The 21744-nt window shown below is 38.5% G+C and overlaps 1 long non-coding RNA gene across 1 annotated transcript; it reads right to left on the bottom strand.

Annotated features, from left to right (window-relative positions):
* Positions 1-369: 369 nt before the first annotated feature.
* Positions 370-1498, bottom strand: LOC128286544 (uncharacterized). The gene is made up of 2 exons (XR_008277149.1): positions 1449-1498; positions 370-568 (listed from the first exon to the last, which is right to left on the bottom strand). It is a non-coding gene; the product is annotated as an uncharacterized LOC128286544 (long non-coding RNA).
* Positions 1499-21744: the final 20246 nt, after the last annotated feature.

Genomic DNA, 21744 nt, shown 5'->3' with positions numbered 1-21744 from the left:
CCAAGCGTTCAAAACATTTTATATTGTTGATCCAGAAAAACTTACTTAGTGTTTTAAAAGATAATTTCATTATAGGTTAAAGTGAATGGAAGCTGTGCACCAGGTAGGAAACCGGAAAAGAGGTGGTGAGTCCATCAGACTGGTTAAGTACCAAGCTCCCTTCGGATCCAATCCTAGACATGCATACCGCCATTGCCACACCTTAACGTCATGGATATTTCTAGGAAACCGATTTGATTAAGTCATTTTTAGGAAAAGTGATTAATTTTGGAAAATACTTTCATTGCGGAAGCTTTGCTTGTTGTAGTGTTATTTTGAAATCAATTGTTGTTTTTGAAAACGCGCCCTAAAGCTACCCAATTTCAACAGTTAAAATAAGTAGTACCTATCTTAGTAATACATATTAAAACCATCAAAAATAATTAAGCGGCCTTATTACATTTAAAAACCCAAAACTTCAAACGTAAATAAAAGGATGTCCAGTTCACCAAAAGAAAATCAAACTTTCAGAACGGGTGGCCACTCCGAATTCCCTCACAGCTCCAAGCCCACTATGGTTGGGGATTACCTACGTGGATGAAAATAACAGGGGTGAGTTTGGGGAAACTCAGTGTGTAAATTAACCCAACCATAGCCTGTATCAGCTCAAACCACAGAATTAGAATAAATTGGCCTTAGTCCAGAACAGAATTCAGAATAAAGCCCATAGGCCCATAATAGAACAGAATAGATATTACATGTTTATGCAGAAACCCAACCCAGATTCATCCATAACACCCCCGTACCAGCCTTACACCAAGTGGGGAGACTACTCGACCCACCCAACTGCTACACACCACAGAAATCGTAGCGAGGCTGCCAGATATTGTGACGAAGTCACCAGATACAGATATTGTGGCAGAGCCACCAGATCAGATAACTGTGGCATAGCCACCAGGACAGATATATGTGGCAAAGCCACCAGATTAGATAAATTGTGGCATAGCCACCAGGACGCTTCCTCCATAGTATAACCCAAGTCCCCATGCAACGATATATAATCATGGCATACATCATACAGAATCAGATCGTCATGCTTTTCAGTCAAAAGTAACCCTAGGGGTATAATGATAATTTTGCATACATAGGGGTATTCAAGTAATTTAACTATTCTTAAGGTTTTCATACAAAACATAGTCATTTACGTACGATCAGAAACACTTACCGCATTTTCTTAACAAATTGGGCCCGTTGGCCCATTATCCCGTTTTTGGCCCATTAAGCCCAAAAATATCGAAATGCACAAAATCGCGCACTCTGCAGTCTTATCACTTTAATTTACCATATACATCAAACTATTAATCTCATGAGCATTCACACACTCGCAAGATCTCAAAATACCATCTTTTCGGCATTTCGACTTTTCGGCTTGTGCCGATCTAGTCTATAAGAGGGTGTTAGTTACACACATGTTTGCGACGATATGCTGACGAGATCCACACACGAACCGCCTACAATTGGATTACTAACACGTTGATCTAACTATTCAAATACGAACTACGTATTAACCCCTTACAATATTCGGCCAACCACACCTATAGATCAGAGTAAGCTTATAAGAAATCAATAAGCAACTCATTAACAAATTTTTGTCAGTGTTTACCACATAATCATAATTTCACTGCAAGCTGTCTTCTTGAGCAATAGTCACTAAATCATTTATAACTGGAGCTACGAAACTCCAAACTAAGTTCCGTTAATTTTACCTGAAAATAGACTCATATATCTTCTACCCATAAAATTTTCATAATTTTTGGTTTAGTCAATCAATGCCAGATTTTTCTCAAATTTTCCCATGTTTCACTGTTTGACTAATCTGACCACTCTTCATTACGAATCAAATTTCTCATTGTAAAGAATTCAAAATATGTTCTTGTTTATTTCATTTGAAACTAGACTCAATAATATTTAATTACATAATTTATTTAGCTTCTAATTCATCTCCCACAATTTATGGTGATATTCCAAATTCACGTTCTCGCTCATTGTCCCAAGCGATTTATTACCAAATCACTCTTTCACACATACCTTGCATGCATGTTATTTAAACATGTATATCACCAATCAATCATCACATATCTATGATTTTATTTAAGTATAATCTCCATTTCATCATTTTAAAGCATAAAATGTTAGCCGATTTTTCCCTTTAGCATCTAAGGCACATGCATGCTCATTTGTTTGGCTCAACTTCACCTATCTTCCATTTTTCATCAAAAGAACATGAAACAACAATCATTTCCTTCATTTTAATTCATGACTAAATGCTCACAACACAACTAAAAACCAAAATATGCTTCAAGAGTTAAGGTAGAATCAAGAAGAACTCATGAACCTCAAAATAGAAGCAAGGTACCAAGAACTTACATTCAATTTTCCTCCTCCTAGTGATCGAATACTCAAGAGCTTTCTCCTCTCCTTTCTCTTCTCTAACTTTCGGCTATGATGAGCAAAGATGGACAAAACTTTGTTCTTTTCATCCTTTTTTTATTTTATTACCCAATATTTTATGACACAAAATAACCTATATTATTTGTGCCATACCTATGCCATAATGTCAATAAAAAAAAAAGTCCATAATGCTTATCATGCCCATAATGGAACATTTACCTAACCCATTATCAATTTTTTTATCAATTTGTACCATAAATTATGGATATCAAGTGCACATATTGTCTCCAACAACATGATGGCCGGCCACTTCTTGTAAAATGGAGGTTTGACATACAAATCCTCCTATTTTGCACTACTATTTATTTGGCCACTACAAATTAGCCTATAGCATTTTCAAACATTTTCACATAGGTCCTATTTCATAATTTCACTCACAAATGACAAAATCAAAGCATGAAATTTTGCCAACATTCACAGAATTCCCGAAAATTGGGGCATTACAACTCTACCCCCTTAAAGAAATTTCGGCCTCAAAATTTACCTGATCCAAATAGTTGAGGGTATTGTTGACGCATAGTCTCTTCTGATTCCCAAGTAGCTTCTTCCCTTCCATGATTACGCCAAAGCACTTTCACTAACGGGACAGATTTCCTTCTGAGAACCTTAACATCTCGAGCCAATATTTGCACAGGCTCCTCCTCAAAGGTCAAATCAGTCTGAACTTCAATTTCTGCAACTGGCAGGACATGAGCAGGGTCAGAACAATAACGCCTTAACATGGAGACGTGAAAAACATCGTGAATCCTGTCTAACTCTGGAGGCAATTCCAATTGATAAGCCACTGGGCCTACTCGCTTCAAAACTCGATAAGGCCCAATGAACCTCGGACTCAACTTACCCTTCTTACCGAACCTTAATATCTTCTTCCAAGGAAAAACCTTTAAGAAGACCATATCACCTACTGAGTACTCAATCTCCTTACGCTTCAAATTTGCATACAACTTTTACCTATCAGATGCTTCTTTTAACCGGTCCCTAATTATTCTGACCTTATCCTCAGTATCAGTTACCAACTGTGGTCCAAGAATTTGTCGCTCTCCTAGTTCAGTCCAACAACTAGGTGTACGACACCTTCGTCCATACAGTGCTTCATACGATGCCATTCGAATACTCGCCTGGTAACTGTTATTGTACGCAAGTTCTGCCAACGACAAGTAATCCTCCCGACTACCTCGAAAGTCAATCACGCATCCCCTCAACATGTCCTCCAGAATCTGAATAACCCTTTTTAACTGACTATCAGTTTGGGGATGGAAAGCCGTACTAAAGTTCAATCGCGTCCCCAATGCCTCATGTAACTTTTTCCAAAACCGAGATGTGAATCTGGGATCTCGGCCAGAGACAATCGAAACTGGGACTCCATGAAGTCGTACAATCTCTGCCACATACAGCTTGGCTAACTTTTGAAGCGAAAAGTCGATGACGTCAGTATGAAATGGGCTGATTTGGTCAACCTATCTACAATCACCTACACCGAGTCTTTCTTTGATGGTGTCAAAGGCAACCCACTCACAAAGTCCATGGTTACCCTCTCCCACTTCCAAAGTGGTATCTTCACCGGCTGTAACAGTCCAGAGGGTAATTGATGCTCAGCTTTCACTTGTTGGCATGTCAGACATTTTCCTACAAACTCCATTACTTCTCGCTTAAGTCCAGACCACCAGTACAATTCTCGCAAGTCGTGATACAACTTATTCCCTCCAAGATGCATGGCACATAGTCCCCCATGAGCTTCCTTCAATATTGTCTGCCTTAAATTAGAGTCCCTCGGAACACAAATTCTTCCTCGGAACACAAATTCTTCCTCGGAAACACAGAACTCCATCACCATTTAAACCGAACTCAGAAGTTTCCCCTTCCTTAACTTGTTGAAAACGAGCAACCAAAGACTCATCTTCCAACTGCTTTTCCTTAAACTTGTCCACCCAGGTTGGCCTTACTTGCAATTCAGCCAACAAACTGCCATCATCATACAGACTCAAACGAGCAAACATTGCTCTTAGATTAGATACAGTTCTACGACTTAAAGCATCGGCTACCACATTAGCCTTACCTGGGTGATACTCGATCGAACAGTCATAATCCTTAAGCAACTCAATCCATCTCCTTTGCCTAAGGTTCAGCTCCTTCTGAGTCAACAAATACTTAAGACTCTTGTGGTCTGTGTATATAATACACCTCTCCCCATACAAGTAATGTCTCCAAATCTTAAGTGCAAATATCACTGCTGCCAACTCAAAATCATGAGTAAGATAGTTCCCTTCGTGAGGTTTAAGCTGTCGTGATGCATATGCAACCACCTTACCCTCCTGCATTAACACGCAACCCAAACCCACGTGTGATGCGTCACTGTACACAGTAAAATCCTTTCCAGACTCTGGCTGAATCAACACAGGTGCTTCAGTCAGAACTTTCTTCAACTTCTCAAAAGCTTCCTACTGCTTCTCAGTCCATACAAACGGTACTCCTTTCATTATGAGTTTCGTCAGAGGTGCTGCCATCACAGAAAAACCTTCCACAAACCTTTTGTAGTATCCTGCCAACCCTAGGAAACTTCGAATTTCTGACACCGTTCTAGGTGGCTTCCACTCCAAAATTGCTTCAATCTTTCGAGGGTCCACCTTAATCCCTTCGCCAGAGACCACATGTCCTAAGAAGGTTACCTCCCTCAACCAAAATTCACACTTGCTGAACTTCGCAAAGAGTTCCTTCTCCCTTAACACTCGCAGCACTATACGGAGATGCTCATCATGTTTCGCTTCAGGTTTGAGAATATACCAGATATCATCAATGAAGACGACTACGAATCGATCCAAGAATGGTTGGAACACCCGATTCATCGATCCATAAATGCCGCAGGAGCGTTAAATCGGTCAAATGGCATAACCAAAAACTCGTAATGACCATACTGAGTCCTGAATGTCGTCTTATGGATATCTGCCTCCTTGACCCTTAACTGATGATATCCAGATCGGAGGTCGATCTTAGAAAATACAGAAACCCCTCTAAGCTGGTCAAACAGATCGTCAATCCTTGGCAGTGGATACTTATTCTTAATTGTTAGTTTGTTCAACTGGCGATAATCAATGCACATCCGCATTGTACCATCCTTCTTCTTCACAAATAGCACTGGTGCTCCCCATGAAGACACGCTTGGCCTAATGAAGCCCCTATCCAAAAACTCTTGAATTTGTACCTTTAGCTCCACCAACTCCTTCGGTGCCATTCTATACGGTGCGATAGGCACTGGTGCCGTTCCAGGCAATAAGTCGATTCCAAACTCCACTTCTCGGTTCGGAGGCAATCTTGGAAGCTCCTCCGGAAAAACATCTTGGAACTCCTTTACAGTCCTAACCTTATCCACTGACAATCTCTCCTCTTCTGACTGACTTACAAATGCCAAATAGACCTCACAACCTTTCCGAATCCGCTTTTCAGCTCTTAATGCCGACACCACATTGGACAAATAATCCCTTCGCTCACCTATCACCATAACCTCCTCATCCTTTGTGGTCCTTAACACCATTCGTTTAGCAGCACAATCCAGAGTCACTTTATGCTTAACAAGCCAGTCCATTCCCAAAATGAGATCAAACTCTCTGAACGGTAACTCTATCAGATCTCCAGGGAAAATCTTACCTTAAGTTTTTAAGGGTACATCCCTATACAATTTGTCTACCCTAACCGAGTGACCCAAAGGACTTAGTACAGATACCCCACTCACCATCTTCTCAGAGTGCACACCCAACAACTCAGATATGGCACATGCAACATAGGAATGAGTAGATCCAATATCCACCAAAGCAGTATATGGCATGCCAGAAACCAAGAACGTACCAGTTATGACGTCAGGTGCGTCGCCCTCCTCTCGACGACGAGTTGTATACACCAAAGCTGGCTGTCGAGCTTCAGCATTTCTGACACCCCTGCCAGGTGCCCCCCGACCTCGACCATTTCCATTTCTACCCCTACCTTGTCCACGTCCTCTCAGTGGTTGGGGTCTACCCCTTACGGGTTGAGCAATCCTCTGTTCAGCAACGTGAACCTGATCAGCTTTCTGAGGGCAGTCTCGTACTCTATGCTCCATAGATCCACATCGAAAACAAGCACCAGAGCATTTCCTACACTCGTCCAAATGTACCTTACCACAGTCTCCACAGATTGATGGTCTGACCACATTCATCGGCACTGCTTGAACTGGTTCCTCCACTCTTGCTCTCTTAATAATCCTATTTGCACCACCCGAGGGTCCTGAATCCCTCTGGAAACAGTTCCGATCCTTCTCCCGATTTTGCTTTTCAGCACGCTTAACCTCCTCAGCGATCCTTGCCTTCTCCACCAAGACCGCAAAGTCTCGCTCCCTCTGCGGAGCGATTAACACCCTAAGGTCATCTCTAAGACCATCCTCGAAGCGCACACTTAACTCATACTCCGTAGCAACTATGCCCACAGCATACCGGCTCAACCTCAAAAACTCGGCCTCGTACTCGGTAACTGTTTTACCTTCTTGCACTAGATTCAGGAATTCCTTCCTACGGGCGTCCACATAACTCGCTCCAACATACTTCCCTTTAAAGGCCGTCTTAAACAGTTCCCAAGTTACCCTATCAGCTGGGGTTCCTTCTCTCACAGTGAGCCACCACTGGTAAGCCTCGTCCCGTAGCAACGATACGGCTCCCTTCAGCTTCTGCTCCACAGAGCAATCCAAGTCATCCATAATTCGTTCTGTGGCCTCCAACCAATATTCTGTCACATTCGAGGCGATACCAGACACACCCCTAAAGATCTCCACTCCGTTGGCTTGGAGTCGTTCAGAAATCGATCCTCGAATTCCATTGCCCGAACTTGTCCCGGTAACCCTTTCCAAAACACGAAGCATTGCCTGCGACAGAGCGTCATCGGTACCAGTGCATCTACCGCCGGCATATGTCCCGAAGATGAAGATACAGAACAAGCCCTTCCTCGGCCACGTCCACGGCCTCTTCCACGAGTAGCTCTTGTACTCATATCATATTATCTATTTACGAATTTTATGCATTAACTTAGTATTCCAGTGATTATTACAAATGTTTTATGAATCAGACAGTAATTCAAAGTTTATTTTCGCAGAATCGAAGTCTAGCTACAGTTTCAATCTCTTATCAGATTTTCCTATGGTTTAAGTATTATCCTATTTTAGAGTGTCCTAGTAGGGTTTCAGTACAGACAGATAATTCAGGAAAATATTCAGAAAAATTTAGAATACTTATAGACTTGAGCCGGAGATTCGGAATGCCACATTCTCAAGATCTAAATTTTGAAAATTGAGTTTTTCGCATTCTTTATAAAATTTTTGCTTTCGAAAATCTTTGTTTTTGTAAACCCATTCAACAGCCGAGTTGTTACAACCTAGGCTCTGATACCACTAAATGTAACATCCCAAACCCAGCCCAGACGTTATGACCGGATCCAACATGCCACATCGAAGCGTTCAAAACATTTTATATTGTTGATCCAGAAAAACTTACTTAGTGTTTTAAAAGATAATTTCATTATAGGTTAAAGTGAATGGAAGTTGTGCACCAGGTAGGAAACCGGAAAAGAGGTGGTGAGTCCATCGGACTACTTAAGTACCAAGCTCCCTTCGGATCCAATCCTAGACATGCATACCGCCATTGCCACACCTTAACGTCATGGATATTTCTAGGAAACTGATTTGAGTAAGTCATTTTTAGGAAAAGTGATTAATTTTGGAAAATACTTTCATTGCGGAAGCTTTGCTTGTTGTCGTGTTATTTTGAAATCAATTGTTGTTTTTGAAAACGCGCCCTAAAGCTATCTAATTTCAACAGTTAAAATAAGTAATACCTATCTTAGTCATACATATTAAAACCATCACAAATAATTAAGCGGCCTTATTACATTTAAAAACCCAAACCTTCAAACGTAAATAAAAGGATGTCCAGTTCACCAGAAGAAAATCAAACTTTCAGAACGGGTGGCCACTCCGAATTCCCTCACAGCTCCAAGCCTACTATGGTTGGGGATTACCTGCGTGGATGAAAATAAAAGGGTGAGTTTGGGAAAACTCGGTGTAAATTAACCCAACCGAGCCTATATCACTCAAACCACGAATTAGAATAAGTTGGCCTTAGCCGAACAAAATTCGAATAAAGCCCATAGGCCCATAATGTAACGTAATGATATTACATGTTTATGCGTAAACCCAACCCAGATTCATCCATAACACCCCTGCATCAGCCTTACACCATGTGGGGAGACTACTCGACCCACCCAACCGCTACACACCACAGATATCGCAGCGAGGCTGCCAGATATTGTGACAAAGTCACCAGATATAGATATTGTGGCAGAGCCACCAGAACAGATATATGTGGCAGAGCCACCAGATCAGATAATTGTGGCATAGCTACCAGGACAGATATATGTGGCAGAGCCACCAGATTAGATAAATTGTGGCATAGCCACAAGGACGCTTCCTCCATAGTATAACCCAAGTCCCCATGCAACAGATATATAATCATGGCATACATCATACAGAATCAGATCGTCATGCTTTTTAGTTAAAAGTAACCCTAGGGGTATAATGGTAATTTTGCATACATAGGGGTATTCAAGTAATTTAACTATTCTTAAGGTTTTCATACATAACATAGTCATTTACGTACGATCAGAAACACTTACCGCGTTTTCTTAACAAATTGGGCCCGTTGGCCCATTATCCCGTTTTTGGCCCATTAAGCCCAAAAATATCGAAATGCACAAAATCGCGCACTCTGCAGTCTTATCACTTTAATTTACCATATACATCAAACTATTAATCTCATGAGCATTCACACACTCGCAAGATCTCAAAATACCATCTTTTCGGCATTTCGGCTTTTCGGCTTGTGCCGATCTAGTCTATAAGAGGGTGTTAGTTACACACTGCTGCGACGATATCTTGTGAGATCCACACACGAACCGCCTACAATTGGATTACTAACACGTTGATCTAACTATTCAAATACGAACTACGATTAACCCCTTACAATATTCGCCAACCACACCTATAGATCGAGTAAGCTTATAAGAAATCAATAAGCAACTCATTAACAAATTTTTGTCAGTGTTTACCACATAATCATAATTTCACTGCAAGCTGTCTTCCTGAGAAACAGTCACTAAATCATTTATAACTGGAGCTACGAAACTCCAAATCAAGTGCCGTTAATTTTCCCTGAAAATAGACTCATATATCTTCTACCCATAAAATTTTCAGAATTTTTGGTTTAGTCAATCAATACCAGATTTTTCTCAAAGTTTCCCATGTTTCACTGTTTGACTAATCTGACCACTCTCCATTTCAAATCAAATTTCTCATCGTAAAGAATTCAAAATATGTTCTTGTTTATTTCATTTGAAACTAGACTCAATAATATTTAATTACATAATTTATTCAGCTTCTAATTCATCTCCCACAATTTATGGTGATTTTCCAAAGTCACGTTACTGCTGCTGTCCCAAGCAGATTTATTACCAAATCACTCTTTCACACATACCTTGCATGCATGTTATTTAAACATGTATATCACCAATCAATCATCACATATCTATGATTTTATTTAAGTATAATCTCCATTTCATCATTTTAAAGCACAACATGTTAGCCGATTTTTCCCTTTAGCATCTAAGGGACATGCATGCTCATTTGTTTGGCTCAACTTCAACTATCTTCCACTTTTCATCAAAAGAACATGAAACACAACCATTTCCTTCATTTCAATTCATGACTAAATGCTCACAGCACAACTAAAAACCAAAATATGCTTCAAGAGTTAAGGTAGAATCAAGAAGAACTCATGAACCTCAAAATAGAAGCAAGGTACCAAGAACTTACCTTTAATTTTCCTCCTCCTAGTGACCGATTACTCAAGAGCTTTCTCCTCTCCTTTCTCTTCTCTAACTTCCGGCTATGATGAATAAAGATGGACAAAACTTTGTTCTTTTCATCCTTTTGTTATTTTATTACCCAACATTTTATGACACAAAATAACCTATATTATTTGTGCCATACCTATGCCATAATGTCAATAAAAAAAAATGCCCATAATGCTTATCATGCCCATCATGGAACATTTACCTAACCCATTATCAATTTTTTTTTATCAATTTGTACCATAAATTATGGATATCAAGTGCTCATATTGTCTTCAACAAAATGATGGCCGGCCACTTCTTGTAAAATGGGGGGTTTGACATACAAATCCTCCTATTTTGCACTACTATTTATTTGGCCACTACAAATTAGCCTATAGCATTTTCAAACATTTTCACATAGGTCCTATTTCATAATTTCACTCACAAATGACAAAATCAAAGCATGAAATTTTGCCAACATTCACAGAATTCCCGAAAATTGGGGCGTTACAGTAATCGATGCCCCCGACATCCGATGATGCTTGAGCTAATTAGGCAGCACTATAAGAAAATGGAAAGGAGAGGGAGTAAGCATAAAGCTTAGTAATTTGCATGCAAATAAATATAACAACAGCTTTACCATTCGTCATCATACTCATAATACAAAAGTAGGCATAAGCACAACTTACTCATCACTGTCTAATACAATTCACATAGCATATATTGAGCTCACATCTCATACATTTCAAATAGGTACCTGTACCACTCACAACATGGTTATGCTTTTCTCGTTTAACTTAAACAGTAACTCTCACCGTTGAACCATTTGGAATTCTATTGGATATTTACTAAGCCTCAAACATAGGGTATAATGCCAATGCTGTAATACCTTTTGCCCGTATCCCTCGCCAGAACAGGGTTCGAGGTGCTACCAGATTTAAACTCAACCATTTATATAAAGCGAGGCTGTAAAAAAATTTTGATCAATTTTAAACCTTTCATACACGCGTATATTATCCTTTAATCGGGCTTACAAGGCCCCAATATATTCATGAGGCATTATTAAATATTTACCAATATCTTAGTCTTGTATCATTTACTTACTCAACAATGAATCACAATTCAAATTCTAAATATACATGCTATAATCCACATCACAGGAGATAATAACATACAAGCATATGAATAATCAAACTACCTTAATAAAAAGCCAAAGCATTTGGCTTAATCATAATATTACATACTCAACTTTACAACCCTATACATGCCATAGTCTTGAAACACTAAGATTTACTTACGCCGATAGCGTAGACTCGACAATGTGATAATATCTCTGACGGCCTCCAACCTGAGCTAACCTGGCAGCCCTAGGGAATATGGGAAAGAAAAGGGGAGTAAGCTTTACGCTTAGTAAGTTCAAAAGAAAACAATAAGCAACTCATTAACAAGTTTTATCAATGTTTACAACATAATCACAAATTCACTACAAGTTGACTTCCTGAGCAACAGTCACTAAATTATTTATAACTGGAGCTACTAAACTCCAAATCAATTGCCGTTAAATTTTCCTGAAAATAGACTCATATATCTTCTACAAATAAAATTTTCAAAATTTTTGGTTTGGCCAATCAATACCAGATTTTTCTTAAAGTTTCCCCTGCTTCACTGTTTGACTAATCTGACCACTCTTTACTATGAATCAGATTTCTCATTGTACAGAATTCAAAATATGTTCTAGTTGATTTCATTTGAAACTAGACTCATTAAGGAGTCTAAGAATATAAATTTTATCTTATAAACATTTTTTTACAAATTATAATGATTTTATAAAAACAGAATAGGGGACCCCGAAGTCATTTGACTCTGTCTCACGCCACTTCAAATATCTCATTATCAGAAATTATTTTGCTTGCACGGTTTCTTTTATAAGAAACTAGACTCATTAAGCTTTAATTTAATAATTTATTAAGCTTCTAATTCAACTCCCACAATTTATGGTGATTTTCCAAAATCACGTTACTGCTGCTATCCCAAGCAGATTTATTGCAAATTTACTCTTTCACACATTCTTTGCATTCATATTATTTAAATATGTATATCACCAATCAATTTCATCACATATCTATAATTTCACTTAAGCATAATCTCAATACAATACATCATGCTCAATGATTCGCACACAACCGTTCAAATTAGCAATTATAAGATGGTTCCGCACATAGCCCACCCTTATCGATAATTTATGATGGTTTTACCCTTACTCACATATATGACATAGGCATTTAAATACTTCATTGTCAACTTTAATTCAACCGAATTTAACCATTGTACCATTTCATAATCACAGTTACTTTCGTCATTCATATCTAAATGGTATTTCACATAATTCATATAACCTTTCACCATGACCGAATACACACATACACATACGACATCTTCACCTATGCTTCTCATTTCACATTCATGATTCAATTCCAATCGATCTAACATGTATAAGTATATATCACATACCTGGCCAACTTAATGTATTGAACGAATTCAATTGCCGATTTAACACGAGGTCTCATAGTCTTAGACTTTTATCAAATCACCGGCATTTAGTCTGCTAGGTTTTAAACCCGAATTCATCACCGGCAAAAAGCCTGCTAGACTTTAAGTCTGAACTCATTCACCGGCATTTCGCCTACTAGGCTTGAAGCCCGATATCATTTCACTGGCATTATAGCTTGCTAGGCCCGAAGCCCGATATTATCTCACCGGCATTATAGCCTGCTAGGCCCGAAGCCCGATAATATTATTCACCAGCTTAAAGCTTGCTAGGTCGAGGCCCGAATATCACATTTCGATAAACAATTCACCTGTTCTTTCATACTTTCATAACTTATACTTCAATTACGTATAACTGAAACACATATCTATGAACAAAGATTTTCATCATTTCAACCACATAGGGTTTAATTTCCACATTGAAACACATATCTTAGTACATCATTTAATAGTATCAAAGTCGACTAGATATGCTAGTCACATATGGCTCATAACTTTAATTTAATATTCATTCAACACAAAGAACATATGTGTATATATATATATATATACAATCAAACATCTTCTTAATTATGATTATTCAACTCTTAAGCATATAACATGATCAAACACAAACACTTAAGAACTTACCTTAAATGTCGTCGGACAACTACGAATCGACTATTCCATTTGTTTCGCTTTTCCCTTTTCTGAGTTAAGTTCCTTTTGCTCTTGAGCTAGGTAAAATAAATTGGTTTGTTTAATTACTTAACTAATTTATTTAGATTCAAACATTAACAATTTTTCTTAATAAGAAACATACAACAACTCATTAACAACCATTCATTCACATCATTATTCTTGATTACAATCGGCCATTATAACATATACAAATGCATATTAACCACTTTGACAGATTGTCCATTAACCACTAATTCATATACATAAATTTTACAACTCAACTCATCCTTCTCCACATTATTTACCTTTATTCACATTCGGAAATCATAGAACACATACTAACTATTTAACGTTACAATTCAAATTTTCACACACCAATAAACACATTCGACAAAACTTCATTTCAATTTACTTTAAAACACCAACAACTAAATTATTTCTTGGCACCTTTATCACATTTTCACAATCGGCATAACCATGTTACCAATCTAATACATCAAAATTTACTTATCCGAGACTACATTCAGCATATATATATTCATATAAACACAATAGCCGATTGTTATTTATCATCTAATTCGACTTTCAATAACCTCAAATTATAAACAATATTCAATTCCCTAATTAAGATATCAATTGACAACTTCACAAACAAAAATTAGCAAGCTTAGGGCTCATCTAATAACCATTTATAATTTAAAATTTCAAACGTTCGAAATCTAACATTTTACTCACATGGCCGAATACATGCTTTGCCCCAACTAATGAAATTTATACACTCACAACTCCATCAATTCATTTTTCACTTAATTACATCAATTCAAAGCTCAATTTAATAAGAACATGCTTAATTTATATAAAAACAAATTTCCTTTCCCAAAAGCATAGATATACGACAACTTCAACTTCATACATATCAACAATGAATTCAACTTAATCATTCATTAACATTACACTCATTCGGCCATTATATAAGCAAATTTAACATCTAAACAACACCTTCCAAAAGCTATCAAATTATCACAATTTAACAAATTGCCAAATGCACATATGTTCAATAATTCATGAATTTAAACCATGGGTTAACTATACAATGCACTGATCAATTTAATTTCATAAACAATTACATAAAAATCACATTAACATGCCTTGGATTTATGAAATAACCATGGCCGAATTCCTTGGCTTCTTCTTCTATTTTTCTTTCACTAGTCACGGCAATGGGGAAAAGAAAGATGAACATACATTGTTTTTATCACTCTTTTCCTATTTTAATTATTCTTTATTTCATAATATAAAGCCATTAACTATTATAATGCTAAAATAAAATGCATATATTATCTATCAACCATCATTATGGCCGGCCACTAAATTAAAAGTGGTCCATTTGACTTGCAAGTCCCCCATGTCAGTAATTCATGCATTATTTGGCCACTTTAAAATCCACCTATCACATTTTCAAGTCTTATCACATGAGTCCTTTCTTATAAATTAACACCTAATTGATAAAATTAAGGCACGAAATATTCACACATACAAATTCCACATACAATAAGCACAGAATATAACATCTAATTATTTTCGTGACTCAATTTTGTGGTTCTGAAACTACTTTCCGACTAGGGTCAAATTAGGGCTGCTACAAATGCCATGTCCCAAACATGGTCTTACACTAGCTTATCCATCAAGTCGATGCCATGTCCCAGACATGGTCTTACACTGACTATTAAAATCGAGGCCGACGCCATGTCCCAGACATGGTCTTACACTAGCTCTCACATATCTGTGCCGATGCTATGTCCCAGACATGGTCTTACACTGACACCTCTATACGTGCCGATGCCATGTCCCAAACATGGTCTTACACTGACACATTTTGTAGCCGATGCATGTTCCAGACATGTCTTACACTGGCTTACATCTCGAGGCCGATGCATGTCCCAGACATGTCTTACACTAGCATACAAATAACCTGAATGTCATGACATGAATAACCGATTTATTTCCTAAGGTTCAAACGGGAGTTCTACTATCTCAATATTCACCATACATAGTCATTTCCACAAACAAGCAATCTATGCTATATCAATCATAGTCATTTCCACAAACAAGCAATTTATGCTATATCAATTCGACCACATATAATAACAATGTAATTGTATTATTGACATACAACTTACCTCGAATTACAAAATGTAGACGACTATTTCAGCTTAGTCCACTTGTTTTGCTTTTCCCTAGTCTAGGCCGGATTTTGTAATTCTTAATTTGTAGAGAGACTAAGTGGCTGAAATTTCAAGCTTCAAAAACCCTCCTATGGCTGATATTTTCGGTCAAGAAGAAAGGATGAATGAAAAAGATGAAGGCTAGGCTTCAGGGTATTATTTTATCATACGTTAGGTCATCAAATACCTAACACTTTGACTTTTATATTTTCTTTGCCTTGTGGCCAGCCAAGCCTCTCTAAAGGGTTTAATTGCCATTTAAAGACCCCCAATTTAAATCTCATAGAAATTTAACACCCTTAGCTATCAAATCAAGACTTTTGCACTATATGCGATTTAGTCTTTTTTCGTAATTAAGCATGAAATCGCTAAAATTACTTCACCAAAATTTTTATGCACTACTATAAACATGCTATAACTCTAAAATAATAATAAAACAATTTCTTTGACTTTGGATTGATGGTCTCAAAACCACTGTTCCAACTAAGACAAAAATCAGGCTGTTACGATTCTCCCCTTAGGGATTTTCGTCCCCGAAAATCTTACCGGTGAATAGATTCGGGTATTGGTATCTCATGGTCTCCTCAGGTTTCCATGTGGCTTATTCGACCCCATGTCTATGCCATAATACTTTAACAGGTGTTATGCTCTTATTCCTCAAATGCTTTATGCTCTTATTCCTCAAATGCTTAATCTCCCAAGCCAAAATCTTAACTGACTCTTCCCTATAAGCCATATTTGGCTGAATCTCAACCTCAGTCGGCGAAATCACATGCGAAGGATTCGATCTATATCGACATAACATGGACACATGAAATACGTCATGAATCTTTTCTAACTCTGAGGGCAAAGCCAGTCAGTATGCTACTGGTCCAATTCTCTCAGTCACCTTATAAGGTCCAATAAATCGTGGGCTTAATTTGCCTTTCCTTCCGAATTGGAGAACCTTCTTCCACAGGGATACTTTTAAAAATACTTTATCCCCGACTTGAAACTCGATCTCTTTCCGTTTTGAATCCACATAGGATTTCTGTCTATCCGAAGCGGCCTTCAAATAGTAGCGAATCACCTTAACTTTTTCTTCGGTCTCTTTAACTAAATCAACCTCGTGTATCTAATTCTCTCTTAGCTTGGTCCAATACAAGGGTGTACGACACTTACGCCCATACAAAGCCTCATAAGGCACCATTTTCAGACTTGATTGATAACTATTGTTATAGGCAAATTCGACTAGCAGTAAATACTTTTCCCAACTGCCTTGGAACTCAAGAACATAACACCGGAACATGTCCTCTAAGATCTGAATCACTCTTTCTGACTGACCGTCGGTTTGCGGGTGGAAAGTTGTGATTCAACTTTATCCCCAAAGCTTCTTGCAACTTCTTCCAAAACCTTGAGGTAAACCTTGGGCCCTTATCTGAAATAATCGACAGGGGCACTCCATGAAGTCTCACGATCTCAGAAACATATAGATCAGCCAATTTCTCAAGGGAATAGTCAGTACGCATTGGTATAAAATGCGTCAGCTTTGTAAGCCTATCGACAACAACCCAAATGGCATACTTTTTCTTCAGCGTTAAAGGTAACCCCGATACAAAATCCATGGTTGCCCGATCCCATTTCCATTGAGGAACCATTAGCGGTTGAAGTAAACCCAAAGGTACTTAGTATTCAGCTTTCAGTTGTTGACAAATTAGACACTTAGAAACAAACTCTGAAATGTCTTTTTTCATCCCCGACCACTAGTACATTTTCTTCAAGTCATTGTACATTTTCACATTACCAGGGTGGATAGACAAACAACCACTATGTGCCTCTCGTAAAATCTTCTGAATGAGCTCATTATCCTTGGGTACACAAATTCTGTCTCAGTACATCATACATCGTCGGTACCAATACTAAACTCTGATTCATTTCCCATCTCACACTGAGCCATTTTAGCTTGCAAGTCCCTATCACCTTTCTGAGCCTCACAAATCTCTTGAAGGAACGTAAGTCTAGCTCTCATCTCGGCTAGAATCGAGCCATCATCAATCACGGCCAACTGAGTATTCATAGCCCTCAAGGCGAATAATGATTTCCTACTCAATGCATTAGCCACTACATTAGCCTTTTCGGTGTGGTAGTCAATCACCAACTTGTAATCCTTTATCAGCTCTAGCCACCTTCGTTGCCGTAAATTCAACTCTTTCTGAGTCATCAAATTCTTTAGCCTTTTTGGTCGGTGAACACTTGGCATCTCTCACCATACAAATGGAGTCTCTAAATCTTTAACGCGAACACAATGGTGGCCAACTCTAAATCGTGCGTCAGGTAGTTTTTCTCGTGTGGTTTTAGCTGTCTCGAGGCATAGGCTATCACTTTACCTTCTTGCATGAACATGCACCCTAACCTATTCAAGGATGCATCATTATACACCACAAACTCTTTTCCCAGTTTCGGTTGCACTAAAACTGGGGCTTCAGTCAATAAAGCCTTTAGTTTCTCAAAACTCTATTGGCACTTCTCCATCCATTCAACATCCTTCTATAACAACCTTGTCATCGGAGTAGCTATCATAGAGAATCCATTCACAAATCTTCTGTAGTACTCAGCTAAACCCAAAAAGATTCAAACTTCTGACACATTCCTCGACGGTTTCCATTTGACAATAGCCAAGATCTTGCTTGGGTTAACTCTAATCCCATCACCCTATACATTGTGTCCTAGGAATCCGACCTCTTTAAGCCAAAAGTTACTCTTACTGAACTTGGCATAAAACTGTTTATCTCTCAAGGTTTGTAAAATCATTCTCAAACGCTCCGCATGTTCACTCTCATCACGCGAATAAATCAATATGTCCTTGATAAAGACCACTACGAACTTATCCAAATACGGCCAGAACATGCGGTTCATCAAATCCATAAACACTACAGGGGCATTTGTTAAATCGAAGGGCATAACAAGCAACTCATAGTGCCCAAACCTCATTTCGGTACATTTTTCTCCTTAACCCTTAGCTAGTAGTAGCCCGACCTTAAGTTGATCTTAGAAAACACGATGGCTCCCTTCAACTAATGGAATAAATCATTGATCCATGGCAAGGGATACTTGTTCTTCACAGTCACCTTGTTGAGCTATCGGTAGTCTATGCACAATCTCATTGACCCATCCCTTTTCTTCACAAATAGCACTGGGGCACCTTACCGAGAAAAACTTGGTCTTGCAACTGTACTTTCAACTCTTTTAATTTTGTTGGAGCCATCCTATACAGAGCGATTGAGATGGGTGCCGTACGAGGGACCAACTCGATACCAAACTCAAATTCTCTAGTTGGAGGCAATCCGGGAAACTCTTCCAGAAACACATCCAGATACTCACATACCATCTGCACTGTCTCAATTTTCACTTTAGACGCTTGGCTATTCAACACAAATGCAAGGTAGGACTCAAACCATTTTCTCAGATATCTTTCCGTAGTCATAGATGATATTACTACAAGTGAGTCATCTAATTCATCTGGTTCAACCTAAAGAACATTCCGGTCTTCACATTTCAACTTAATAGATTTCCTTCCACAATCCACTACAACACTATGAGAAGTTAACCAATCCATTCCCAGGATTACATTGAATTCATCAAATGGTAGTAGCATGAGGTTAGCCAAAAAACAATAACCTCTAATCATCAAAGGAAAATCTCTACACACTTTATCAACTATCATATGCCTACCTAACAGTTTTGACACTTTTATCACAAATTCGGTAGACTCAATAGGCATATTCATACTGGGTACTAATTTCATGCAGACATAAGAATGGGTAGACCCTGGATCAATTAAAGCAACAATAGAAATATCATGAATAGAAAAAGTACCCGTAATCACATCTGGTGAAGATGCCTCTTTGTGAACGCGAATGGCATAAGTTCTTGCAAGCGCTCAGCCTTTGAACCTCACAGCAGTATCTCTAGGAGCACCTCTACTATTAGCCCCATGCCCAGGTTCTTTTGTGGTTTACCCCTTGAAGGAGAACTACTCACCCTCACGTCTTGCTTTTTCTCTTTCTCATCCAACTCGGACCAGTTACAAATAAAATGGTCCAATGACCCACATTTAAAACAAACTCTTTCATTTCCTCGGCATTCACTGAAATGACGTCTACCGCACTATGGGTATTCTGGTCTATTCGGGCGAGCACTACCAACATTAGCGACCGAAATAGTTTGAGCTTTCGACACCATGTGTTGCTTGTTCTTCTTTCTACCCAAAAACTCCACTAAAGCATTTGATCAGGTAGTGAAATCTCTCGATCTTTTAGATGAGGACTGATGTGATTTCCCCATCTATCTTTTCCTCTAGTCTCGGGACTCGATGTCAGCTTTTTTCTTCTCTTTGGCCAATTTCTCGGCCTTACTTGCTCTCTTCACGAGCACCAGAAACTCCCTCAATTCTAAGATTCCAACCAATAATTAGATGTCTTCGTTCAATTTATCCTCAAATCTCTTGCAGATGATGGCTTTGGTAGGTACACACTCCCTAGCGTATTTGCTAAACCTCACGAACTCACACTCATACTCTGTTACTGTCATTCGACCATGCTTTAGTTCGAGAAATTATTTTCGCTATTGGTCAATGAACCTCTGACTAATGTACTTTTTTCAAAATTCTTCCTGAAAGAATCCCCAGGTTACTCGTTCTCTCGGTACAACTAACACAAAAGTGTTCCAAGTCGAATCTTGCAGGAGTGACACTACGGACTTCATGCATTCTTCGGGTGTACATGATAGCTCATCAAACACCCTAACGGTATTTTTTAGCCAAAACTATGCCCTCTCCGAGTCATCATCAATATTTTCCCGGAATTCCTCGACCCCTTGTTTACGGTGTGACAGTCCAAAATTGACCCTAGTCGGAATGTGGTTTCGGGACCACAAAACCGAGGCATAAAAATAATTAAAAATTTATTTTGATGCCTATAATATGTGTGTGCTCATGTATGACATTTTATGATGATTGATTTAGTGTTATAAAGGTGAATTCCACTAGAAAGGACTTAGTAGTGAACTTTGAAAGTACGATAGGGAAATGTGTGATGACTAATTAAAGCATGCATGCAAAATAATGGACTTGCATGTCAAATTCCCTTTTACAAGTGATGGCGGCCATGACAAAGAGATATGGGCTAAACATGTCATGAAACATGTTTTGTTGGGCATTAGGGAGAAATAATAAACAAATAAGCATGGGTAAGAAAAGAATGAAAAAAAAATGTGTGAGAGAGTAGCATTCCCCCCCCCCATTGCCGTGCAACCAAGAAGAGAAAACAAAAAAATTTGTTCATCCTTGTTCTCTCCTTTTTGGCCGAAAATACTAAGAGGGAGAAGAGATTTTTGCTTCATTTCCTTTGTTTAGAAGAGATCTAGAAGGATATTTGGCTAAACTTGCATCAAGATTGAGCTCAAGAGCTTAGAGGGCCACAATTGGACAAGGGGAAGGAAAAAGTGATCGAATAGCCGTAAAAGCCGTTCGACAACATCCGAGGTAAGTCCTCAAGAAGTGACCCTACTTGAATTATGTGAAATGAAATATGGATGTGTATTGATTATTGATTTATGTGTGTATGAGTATTTGAATGATACCCGGGCTAAGTCCCGAAGGCGATTATGCTTGTGATTATATTTGCGTTTGAGCCTTAGTAACGAAAATGAAATATGAATGTCTAATGATTATTGATGCATGTGTGCATGAGCAATTGAATGATATCCGGCTAAGTCCCAAGACATTTATGCTGGAAATTATATCCGGTTAAGACCAAGGCAATTGTGCTAGTGGCTACATCCGGCTAAGACCAAGGCATTCGTGCACGTGGTTATATCCGGTTGTATTCAAGAAGCTTGGGCTGGAGGTGAGTGTTGGTTGCTGTAATAAATTCAATTAGTA

Source organism: Gossypium arboreum, chromosome 13 (genome assembly GCF_025698485.1).
Source record: "Gossypium arboreum isolate Shixiya-1 chromosome 13, ASM2569848v2, whole genome shotgun sequence".
Classification (NCBI taxonomy): Eukaryota; Viridiplantae; Streptophyta; class Magnoliopsida; order Malvales; family Malvaceae; genus Gossypium; species Gossypium arboreum.
This window is presented reverse-complemented; position numbering and strand designations above follow the sequence as displayed.